This window comes from Pseudophryne corroboree, chromosome 1, assembly GCF_028390025.1.
Source record: "Pseudophryne corroboree isolate aPseCor3 chromosome 1, aPseCor3.hap2, whole genome shotgun sequence".
Lineage (NCBI taxonomy): Eukaryota > Metazoa > Chordata > Amphibia > Anura > Myobatrachidae > Pseudophryne > Pseudophryne corroboree.
Genome location: NC_086444.1, coordinates 766,200,922 through 766,212,992, shown reverse-complemented (window position 1 = coordinate 766,212,992; position 12,071 = coordinate 766,200,922). Strand labels below are relative to the sequence as shown.

General features: G+C 42.2%; 1 long non-coding RNA gene across 1 annotated transcript; it reads left to right on the top strand.

Moving 5' to 3' along the window:
* Window positions 1–3,395: 3,395 nt before the first annotated feature.
* On the top strand, window positions 3,396–5,959 carry LOC134944562 (uncharacterized). The gene is made up of 3 exons (XR_010181902.1): window positions 3,396–3,472; window positions 3,546–3,758; window positions 4,356–5,959. It is a non-coding gene; the product is annotated as an uncharacterized LOC134944562 (long non-coding RNA).
* The last annotated feature ends 6,112 nt before the right edge of the window (window positions 5,960–12,071 follow it).

Genomic DNA, 12,071 nt, shown 5'->3' with positions numbered 1-12,071 from the left:
GGATGACGTCATTGCACAGTGCCTGTGTAACGCGCTCACGTCCCACGCTGCGTCCCGGTTACCTTGGAGATAAATAAACAGTGCTAACATTACTTAACAATATAACACATGTAATGTATATGTAAATTTCATCAAACGGTGCAATCAATACATCGATCTTAAACATATTTCCATAGTAATACCGTCTAGAGGTATATATATTTCTGTTAGTACATAATGATAACATATAGATCAGGAAAGCCATTCAAAAAGACATCAAGAAAAGCAATTCAATGACAGTTGTTCATTAAGGCCGCCTGGAGCTACTGTATTGAGGCGATGAATCCATCTCGCCTCCCGCTGTAACAGCAATTTATTTCTGTTACCACCACGGATATTTTCAGGTTGCTGATCAATAATTTTATATTTTAAGCTTGACAGATTGTGTTTAAATCTAGCGAAATGGCGTGCCACTGGTTGCGCTTGGCTCTCTCCCCCCCAATGCCGCTCTAATTGAAGACCTATGCATGGCCATTCTTTCACGGAACTGCCGTGTCGTCTTTCCGACATAAAATAACCCACAGGGACAACGTATATAATAAATGACATGGGTACTCGTACATGTCAATATTTTATCTATTTTCACAAATTTTCCCGAATGTGGATGTGAGAAGCTGGGTCCTTCTTCCATATAGCTACATGTAGTGCAGCCTATGCACCTGTAGCAGCCCGGCTTCTTGGTTAAAAATGTCTGAACTGGACCTGATTTAAACTTGGAAATGTCATTGTGAACTAAATAATCTTTGAGGTTTCTATTTCTAGTATAACTTGGCAACAACGTTTTATCATTTAATATCCTCAAATCCTTATCAGTAGAGACCACCGGCCAGGTGTCCTTAGCATGTTTCTTAATTTCCTTACTGACTATAGACCATGGCCAATATTTACTAATATTCGTGTTTGATTCGGTTTGTGTAGTGTTTAAACTCGTTTTGTATCGGGTGCATTTTCATGCAACTTTTTGAATCCATATACGCAAAGTTACGAAGCAGTCGACTTTATGCTTTTCGAGTTTTCCGATGTCGATGCCAGTCGTTTTTTTTTGGCACATTTACGGCCGTCATTGTCGTTTGCGTACGTGTTTTTGTTGGATTAGCAGTTTTTTTTCCTAAGTTAAACGCGGCAGGGTTTTTTTTTCCCGCGGCTGCATTTTCACTTTCAGTTTCGATTTTCATCCCCGTTCGTGATTGGTTGTGTTTCAGATGGTAGGAGTGTCTGTGCGCAACCATATAAATACGCCCCAAACCGTCCGCACCTCGTGGGTTTAGTTGTACCACTTTTCCACTAGCTCAAAAAACACGGGTAAATGCACGGGGGCGCGCATTTACCCGTGTTTTTTGCAAGTGGAAAAGGGTAAACCCGGATCAAGTGACCCGTGAATCCTACCCGGCTATTTACCTGGGTAGGACACGGGAATGATCCGGGTAGGGTTGTAGTGTAAACGGGAGCCGTGTCGATGCGACACAGCTCCCATTTACACTGTATGGAAGGGCGGCGCTGGGAGATCATGTGATCTCCCTGTGCCGCCCCTGCCGCATCACTAGAAGCGTCACCAACCCGGCATATGTCGGGTTGTGACTGCTGATGGGAAAGGGGCCGAGCACGGGTCGCAGCAGGGGGCAGCTCCCGTGTCAGGCTCCCGGCTGCGACCAGTGCTCGTAAGTGGAAAAGTGGTATTAGTGGTGAGGAGGAGGGAGGTTGTGCTGTGGAGGTAGGTGAATTTGTGGTTTGTTGAGGAGTGTTGGTAGCGATTTCTGAGTGTGGTATTGTGTTTGAAAGTCGTCTTGTCATTCTTGTTGTCTTGTATTTTGTGGTTTTGTCTCATTTTTAGTCCAAGTTATTTTTCTTTATAGTCCCTTGTCAGTGTGTGTGTGTGTGAGAGTTGTGTAGTGGTAGTGGAGGAGTGTGTTGTTTGTCTTTTTTTTTCCTGTGTTAACTGTGTAGACACACAATTATGTGTGACTCAGAGGTGGAGGGTGTGAGTGAGTGTGAGGAGGTCGGTCAGGTGGAGGAGGTGAGTGTTAGTGAGGTTAGTGAGGTGGAGGAGGTGGGTGAGGTTGCTGCAGCAGCCTCAAGTGACAGTGACAGTCAGAGTGCTCCGCAGCCACGCACCACTACTAAGACTGGGCGGAATGTTAAGTTTAGTTTTGCAGAAAATGTGGCATTGGTGCGTGAGCTGATGAAGTATCAGAGGCAGCTATTTGGCCCTGAGTCTGCCAAGGTGCCAACACGGAGGAAGACGGTGTTGTGGTCGAAAGTAGTTGCTGCTGTCAATAGTGAGGGGGTGGTCAAGCGGACGGAGGACATATGCCGCAAACGGTACTATGACATAAAGCGACGTGTCAAGTCCAAAATGGCCAAGGAGGCCAAGTCTGCTCGGAAAACCGGTGGTGGCCAGCCCTATATAGCAAGTTATCTGGAGTATGAGGAGCCCATGCGGAGTGTAATACCTCCTGAAGTTGTCTCTGCAACCCATGTCCGGGATTCAGATAGGCCAAGGAAGAATGGTGAGCATGTTTTTTTTTTTGTTAAAATGTTTAATTTGGTAATCTGTGTCATGTGACGTTGCATATTACTCCCATCTTCAAGTGTGTGTCTGCAAATTCATTGTTTTGGGTCATGTGTTAGCTAAAAGCCAATGTAACATCTTACTTTATTGTATGTCATGTGTTTTTCAAACAGATATTTTGCATGTGTAGTTTGGACTTGGTGTGTCTCTGATTTGTCCTGCAATAATGTGTTCCTTTTGGGGTTTTTTTTTTTTTAAAACATTATGACTATGTTTTATATATGTGTTCCATGTTTTTTTTAAGTTAACAAATTTGTTGTCATGTTAGAGGCTGGAGTACTGGAAAGTTGTTTTTAAACCACTTACATGTGTAATGTCATCTTTAGAGAATGTTATTGTCTTTTTTGTTTTTATTTTATTTTATTTGGCTTGTATTTGTACCGTGACACCATACTGCATATTTTTTTGCAAAAAAATTAGTTTTTAAAATTTTTGGGACATATACTGGTAATGTGTCTTTGGAGTGCCACATCACAGAGCAAATTAGATATTGCATCTGTAATATTTTTTAAATCAATACAAAATGAAGTTGTTGTTTTTTTTTTTAAACAAAACCTTTCCTTGAACTTGTGGCCTATGTCAGTGTCCTGTACATGTTTGGCTGTCTTGATGTTGCCATAGTGCATATGTGTTTTGGTTGTTTTTTGTGTTTAATTTTTGGCTTTCTGGTCCTTATGTTTGTTTGAATTCAAAACCAAGCATTTCTAAATGTAAAACTGTTTATAAGCATAATGGGTGGATGTATACACAATAGCATGATTTATGAATATATCTCATTTTATCTCATTTTGTCTGAAAAAAGCAGTACTACTCGTCGGCCAGTAAATCCTAACACATCTGATGATGATGACGCTGCGGAAGCAGGTAAAGTGTCCATTGTAGTATAGGGTATGCTTGTAAAGGAATGGGCATAACAAAATTGCACTTTCATTAAAAGGTCCATCAAAAGAAGTATGGAGCAGCAGAAGTGGCTCTTCTGGAAGACATCACCACAAGAAACCTGTGGCGGAAAAGAAAGCAAGGTCATCTGTCCCGGCACAAACACAGCAGGCTACCCCGCCACGAAGATTATCGTCCGTATGTTCGGTGCCCCCACTCCAAATTATGGACACACCTCCAAGACGTCATCCACACTCCCCTCATCTTGATTGTGAGTATCAAACTGGAATCAAAGTGAAAAATGTCAGAACATAATCATAATCAGTCATAACCGCATTAAGTCAAAACACTTCCAAAACAAAAATACTTACCGCAGTAAGTAAAAGCTGAAATGGAATCCAAACTAAATGTCCTTGTCCACATCCAGTAAAGATATGTATGTCCACTTGAGTCATACAGTATGACATTGGGTATAAGATGCTGCAACAAAAAAGCATGTTTTTTTTTTGTGACAAGTTTTTTTTGTTCTGAAACTCTCATGTGTGCTTGAGGTTACATTGCAAAATACATTCAAAAACATTACTATGTTTGTTGGAACAAAGCTATAAGGTAACACATTATGTATTCCAATGTTTTTTATGGTGGAGTATGTGTGAGCTCCAATAAAACTAAAGTGTTTGCTTTCACAATTAAGTAACCAGACACATTTGCCACAAACAGCTATATGTATGCATTTAAGCTATGAGTGATGATGTTGCTAGGCAGAATAGTTGTAAGTAACAGTGAATGACATGTGTTCCATGTGTAGTGTTTTTTAATCATTTCACAAACATATGGATAGCTAACGTAGATATGTTTAATATTTCAGCTTCGAGTCCTGGGACCAGCATCCCTCCGCAACAACACCAACACAGTGACATGGAGGAGACAAACATCTTAGAAATGCTGCCATTAATGCAAGGAATGAGCCCCCCAGCACCTGTGAGTACACCACCACAGCAAAGCACACCACCACCACAACACAGCCCAACAACACCAGGAACACAAGGCCCTGATCAGGTGTTTTGGACTATTGGTCTAGACAGCAGGCCACTAATGAAGATTGCCTGCGTAAGCAGACACAAATGTTTGCAAGCCTACCATCTCACCTCAGAAGAATCTCAAGAAATCTGAGTCGACAAAATGAGCAAACAACCAGAATAGGCAATACCATGGAAGTCATGCGTACAGACATAACACAGGTCATGGGCAACTTACAGCGCATAATGGAAGAACAGCACAGACTAATGGAAGAACAGCACAGACAACAGCAAAGTTATATGATCATTTTTCAAAACAGTCAAAAGATTAATGAAAGTTTAATCAGAATAGTAGACAATCAAAATGCTGCTACACGTGAACTCAATGCCATCCTCACTAACCTGAATGAAACTCTCAGATGCATGCACCAACAGCAAACAACCAGCAGTTCTGGTACGACTACTCCAAATATCACGCCAGTCTCATCACCACCAAGACGGTCCACCAGAGCACGCCAACATGACAGTGCTAAAGGCAAAGGCCAGGACAAGCAGCCAACCAAAAAAACGTAAAAAAAACAAGTTAGACATTTGTGATAATTAACACAAAATAGTTTGCAAGTGTTTTTGATGGTTTTCAAAATATCACACTTAGCTCCTTGACCGTTTTTTTAACATCATTAATTATAAGTGGGCCAAAATAATAGAAAAAAATATTACGCACATTTATTCCTTTTCTTTTTTTTAGGGTATTGGAGGAGGAAAAAGTTGATGTAGCCACACATACATGTTAGCAGGAAGTAAACTGACCACTAGATTTTTTTCAAATCAATACTCTTTCTAGATTCCAATCATTCTCTTTGCCTGCAGATACAATAATTGCCTGCCACGCTGAATGTCTTTAGCAGGAAGTAAACTGACCACTTGATTTTTTTCTAATCATTACTCTTTCTAGATTCCAATCATTCTCTTTGCCTGCAGACAATCCAAATTACAATGTTAGTGATACATATCTTAGCTATCTTATCTATACAACATTACAAGATTAACTCAATTGAGTGGCGTAAAAAGCTTGTAATATGTTGCCTTTGTTTTGTTTATAAAACATTGTCCAAATGAATGTCAGTATTGTTGGGACATGTTTGTGTGTGTTAAAAATTATTAAGCATGTTTTTACACATGATGCATAAACAAACAAATATGTACTTTTACCCTTTAAAAAAAAAAAAGTACAATAATGTATATGTGTGGAAAACTGTGTATTTACTTACACATCATCAAGTTTACAGCATCAAACATGAGTAAAAAAAATATTCAAGATTACAGTAAGTTTGTGAGTCTTAAATATGATGGTGCATCACACATAGGGACACATGTTTTCCTCAAGGCTAACATATTATATGTTGAGGAGTGTTTTTTGGGAACACAGGTTCTCAAACTCGGCCATCAGGAACCCACACAGTGCATGTTTTGCAGGTCTACTCACAGAATCACAAGTGACATATTTAGCTCCACCTGTGAACCTTTTAACATATGTCTGTGAGTAATTCATACACCTGTGCTTCTACTGTGTTACTTGAAAAACATGCACTGTGTGTGGTCCTGAGGACCGAGTTTGTGAACCTGTGCATTAGGACATTACACACAATGATAAAGTAAAATACTAAATGGTTGATGTTGGCTTGTAAGAAATTAGCACTGCAAGATTTCGAACACTTATCCAGACTTAATGCATGCCACTCATAATCTGTTGTTTTGATATTAAAAAAACACACAATACACATGCAACATTTTTTAAGCATATAGTGAGGGTATGTTTGTATGTGTCAAGGAGACAGACACATTCAGAGTAATGGATTTTTGCAAAAAACACAAAACATCTATTTATGAAGACACAACAAATGAAATAAGCAAACCAAGCTTACCTTAAAAATAGCGATTTGTGATTTGTTGCCTAACCTGCCTCCCTACATCAGTACTCCAAGTATCACCAGATGTCTCTAATTCCTCTGCTTGCTGGCTGCTTTCTTCCTCCTCCTCCTCCTCCTCCTCCTCAACATGTGGCAGATGTTGTTGCAAACACATGTTATGAAGAAAGCAGCAGCAGAACACAATTTGAGTCACCTTGGAGGGACTATACAACAAAAGTCCACCAGACTTATCCAGACACCGAAACCTAGATTTCAGCACACCAAAACATCTTTCTATCACATTCCGCGTGGACTTATGTGCATTATTGTAATTGTGTTCAGCAGGGGTATCAGGTCGGGACAATGGAGTTAGAAGCCAAGAGTAACAGCCATATCCTCCATCACCTAAAAGACAGATATAGTAACGTGAATCATGTTAAGATACAGCAACACATAAGTAACACACTGTGGGGCAGATGTATTAACCTGTAGAAGGCATAAGGAAGTGAAAAACCAGTGATATGTGCAAGGTAAAAAAGGCAGCAGACAATCTGTTCCTAAATGTTAATTTACATATTGGAGCAGATTGGCAGGTGCCATTATCACCTTGCACAGATCACTGGTTTCTCACTTCCATATGCCTTCTACAGGTTAATACATCTGCCCCTGTATTTGGACAAAGTATACGCAGGCCTACACATATCAAATTACATACCCAGCAGCCATCCATCTGGCATTTGTCCGTCCTCAAACTTATCAAAGAGGGATGACTGACTGAGGATGAAGGAGTCATGGCAGCCCCGAGGGTAACCAGCAACAACACTCATTATTTTGAGATTTGCATCACAAACCACCTGCACATTTGTGGAGTGTTGAAAATGGCGGTTAGTATATATGTGCTGCCTGCCCCTAGGTGGTCTCAGCTGAATGTGTGTGCAATCTATGGCTCCAAGCACATTGGGCATGCCAGCCAGCTCATAGAAATCTACCCTGACGGCATGCCACTGAGACTCCTGGGTAGGGAAGCAGATTGAGGCCTCGATGTGGGGCTGCAAAACAGCCAAAACCTGTGTGAACATTTTAACAAACAATAAACTTGATATTTTATGACAGAACTGGCCACCGAGAAATTAAAACAAACACAAAACAGAAGAATTTGTTAAGTATACATCACCTGTATTAAGATTCTTGAAAATGAGGGCTGTAAGATTCCTATGACATCCCCAGACACAGCCTGAAAGCTGCCAGTAGCCATAAAGTGCAACACAGCCAGGAGTTTGTGCAGGCCTGAGACAGGGCGAGAGCGTGCTGTCTCAGGGTCTAGGCCCAGTTTGACAAGGTCATACAGACGGAAAATGTTGTTACGATTTAGACGGAACATCTGTATGACCTTATCATCGGACAATGCGTTCAAGTTTAAACGCCCCCTAAAAAACGAGGCCTGCGCAGCCTCCGCGGAACCGGTACAACCTGCTGACCATGTTCATTTTCTTGGCCCTGGGTACTTACAGGCTGATGTCTGAGTCTGAGGAATCCCACAGCACACAAAAGATCACTGGCCCACAGTCCTGCTGCCATTTCTGAGTGTAGGTGTATTGAAATGGGCCTAACATCCTTTTATAGGCATCCTAATTCAGGTATGAGTGATTTTTTATTGCCAACACATGTAAACACGACTGAAAAAAGCAGGTCTATTTTTTTGCCGCTTTTTTTAACGAATCCCAAAAAAATACGACCGCATTTGAGCCCTCAGAGACTAACACCCAAATACGAATGAATAGTAAATTCCCGTACTCTATGAAATAACAGCCGCGTTTGACCGATGGTCTATTCATTCGTATTTCGGGACGTTGTCAGTCAAACCATTACGAATAGACCAGACACTGCCGAGATTGGTGCTTAGTGAATTCCCGGATTGGGACTTTGAAAAAAAAACACAAATCGACCAAACTCGGATTTTTAGTAAATACTGGCCCATCTCTGTACAAATGGAATTTTGTTATGCATAGTTTTTGCATTTTTCTCTGAATTCTGTAATAACTTGTTTCTGTCAATACTAAATACTTTGGTTTTCGTCCGCATTAATTCATCCCAGTCATATCCCCTCAACTTGAACCTCAGGGCCATTTCATTGATCTCAGATGCAATATGCACTAGATTATCTGAGATCCTATGAACTCTGAGGAACTGGGAGTAAGGCAGACTGTACTTTGTGGATGGTGGATGGAAACTTGCCGCATGTAAAAGGGTATTTTTGTCAGTGGGCTTCTTATATAACTCTGTGTGAATATAGCCCTCATTGATGGAAATAATTACATCCAAATAATTTACCCTTGTCTTGCTGATACTAGCCGTAAATTTGATATTCTCATCAGAATCATTGATTACTTGTAAAGTATCATAAAATTCTTCCTCTGTGCCCGACCAGATTAAAAACAAATCGTCTAAATAACGAACAAAAAATAAGATCTTATCAGCAATTTCTGGATTCGTAAAGAACAACTCCCTTTCTACCTCGAACATGAAGCAGTTCGCAAAAGCAGGGTAGACACAGCTGCCCATGGCACACCCCTGCCTCTGTTCAAACTACCCATTATCGAACAAAAAGTAGTTATGCACAAGGGTAAGTTTTAAGAGATCTAAAAAGAAACCAAGATTAGGACCTTTATATAGTGTGCTCGTGGACAATAGGCGCCTGGCTGCCTCCACACCTCTATCGTGTGGGATATTGGTGTAGAGGCTCACCACGTCCAATGTGCACAACACACAATCCTCAGTAAACCTGGGTAATTCTGCCAGTTTATTAATCAGCGTGGTAGTATCCTTCAAATAAGTTAATTGAGACTGTATGACTGGCTGAAAGTAATAATCAAGGTACTGTGAGACCTTATAGTAGACAGAATCCCTAGCTGATATTATGGGGCTACCCGGTGGCACTTTGGCATCCTTATGGATTTTCGGGATGGTGTAAAATACCGGTGCCACCGGGTAGTCCTGAAACAATGCCTCATATACAGTAGAGGTAATGATTTTTTCCTCCAAAGCCTGCAATAACATTTGCTTCAATTCATCATTATACTTATTAGTAGGATCTTTATGCAGACGGCTGTATACAGAAGTCTCATTCAACTGCCTATAGGCTTCTGTTTTGTACTGTTGTAAATTCTGTACAATGACCCCCCCCCCCACCACCACCTTTATCGGCAGGGCGTATTACAATCTGTCTATCCTTACTAAGTGTATTCAGAGCTTCTCGCTCCCCCCTGGTCAAATTGTTACTGCAATGTCTGTTTGTTTTAACTGATTCCATAGTCTTAAAATTCAGTACCCTGGCAAAACATTTTAAAGAGGGATTGTTACTCTGAGGGTCAAAACTAGACCTTGGCTTTAATTTAGATGGTACGTCCGTCTCCATATTGGTACCAATCTGATGGGCAAAGTGTTCCTTCAATCTCAATCGCCTATGGACATTATAAGAATCGACTTTCCACTGGAATTCATCAAATGGAGTAGTAGGGATGAACGAGAGGCCCTTATTTAGTACTGAAAGTTCATCCGTTGTTAACGTTGTTAATGAACGTCCTGATAAGTTAAACACTACAGTATGTTGTTTTCTTCCTGGATTTGGGGGCTTTTTTTGTAGATTCTTTAGCATTGCTTGCCCCGCCTGGTGTATTGCCTTTTTTTTTGGCCCAACATAATCCCCCGCCAGTATAAATAAATTTGAGCGGGACCGGAGCCCGCCGCTGAGGGGGTGGAGCTTGATCTCACAGCACTAACCAGCGCCATTTTCTCCACACTGCAGAAGCCGGCTCCCCGGACTCTCCCCTGCTGAACACGGTGACAGAGGGCTCAAAAAGAGGGGGGGGGGGGGGGGGGGGGCACTGTGTGAATAGATTTATCTGTAACATTATATAAAAGCGCTGTTTATCTGGGAATTTTGATTCCAGGGTTATTGGCGCTGGGTGTGTGCTGGCATACTCTCTCTCTGTCTCTCCAAAGGGCCTTATCGGGGGACTGTCTCCATATATATATATATATATATATATATATACAATCCCTGTGTGTGTGGGGGGTGTCAGTACGCCCATGTCGGCATGTTTGAGGCGGAAGGCTCTTCTAGAGAGGAGGTGGAGCAGATGATTGTGGTGTCTCCGTCGGCAACGCCGACACCTGATTGGTTGGACATGTGGAATGTTTTAAATGCAAATGTGACCTTGTTACATAAGAGATTGGACAAAGTAGAGTCCAGGGATAATACGGGGAGTCAATCAATGGCTTTGACGGTGTCACAGGGCCCTTCAGGGTCTCAAAAACGTCCCCTATCCCCAATAGCAGACACTGATACCGACATGGATTCTGACTCCAGTGTCGACTACGATGATGCAAGGCTACACCCAAGGGTGGCCAAAAGTATTCATTATATGATTATTGCAATAAAAGATGTTTTGCATATCACAGATGACCCCTCTGTCCCTGACACGAGGGTACACATGTTTAAGGAAAAGAAACCTGAGGTAACATTTCCCCCATCGCATGAGCTGAATACGTTATTTGAAAAAAAGAGTTCTTAAGGCGTACCCTTTCCCGGCACAGGACAGGTTACGGTGGGAATCCTCGCCCAGGGTGGACAAAGCTTTGACGCGCTTATCCAAAAAGGTGGCGCTACCGTCCTCAGACACGGCAGCTCTCAAAGATCCTGCTGATCGCAGACAGGAAACGACTTTAAAATCAATTTATACACATACTGGGGCTTTACTCAGACCGGCTATAGCATCAGCTTGGGTCTATAGCGCAGTAGCAGCTTGAACAGATACCTTGTCAGCTGATCTTGATACCCTAGATAGGGATACCATTTTGTTGACCTTAGGTCACATCAAAGACGCAGTCTTATATATGAGAGATGCTCAGAGAGATGTCAGACTACTAGGTACAAGGGCCAACGCGATGGCGGTCTCGGCTAGGCGAGCACTGTGGACCCGCCAATGGACGGGTGATGCCGACTCAAAGAGGCATATGGAAGTTTTACCTTACAACTGTGAGGTTTTATTTGGGGAAGGTCTCGCGGACCTGGTTTCCACAGCTACCTTGGGTAAATCTACCTTTTTACCTTATGTTCCCCCACAGCAAAAGAAAACTCCTCAATATTAGATGCAGTCCTTTCGGTCGCATAAGTCCAGAAGAGGTCGGGGCTCTTCCTTCCTCACCAGAGGTAAGGGTAGAGGGAAGAGAATGCCTGCTATGGCCAGTTCCCAGGAACAGAAGTCCTCCCCGGCTTCTACTTAATCCACCGCATGACGCTGGGGCTCTCCTGAGGGAGGCTGCGCCGGTGGGGGCACGTCTTCGACTCTTCAGCCACGTCTGGGTTCAGTCGGACGTGGATCCTTGGGCGATGGAAATTGTATCCCAGGGCTACAAGCTGGAATTCGAAGACGTGCCTCCTCGTCGATTCTTCAAATCGGCTTTACCAGCTTCTCCCCCAGAGAGGGAGATAATTTTAGCTGCAATTCAAAAGCTGTGTCAACAGCAAGTGATTATCAAGGTTCCCCTAACGCAACAGGGAAAGGGGTACTATTCAACCCTATTTGTGGTCCCGAAACCGGATGGCTAAGTCGGACCCATTCTAAATCTAAAATCCCTGAACCTGTTTTTAAA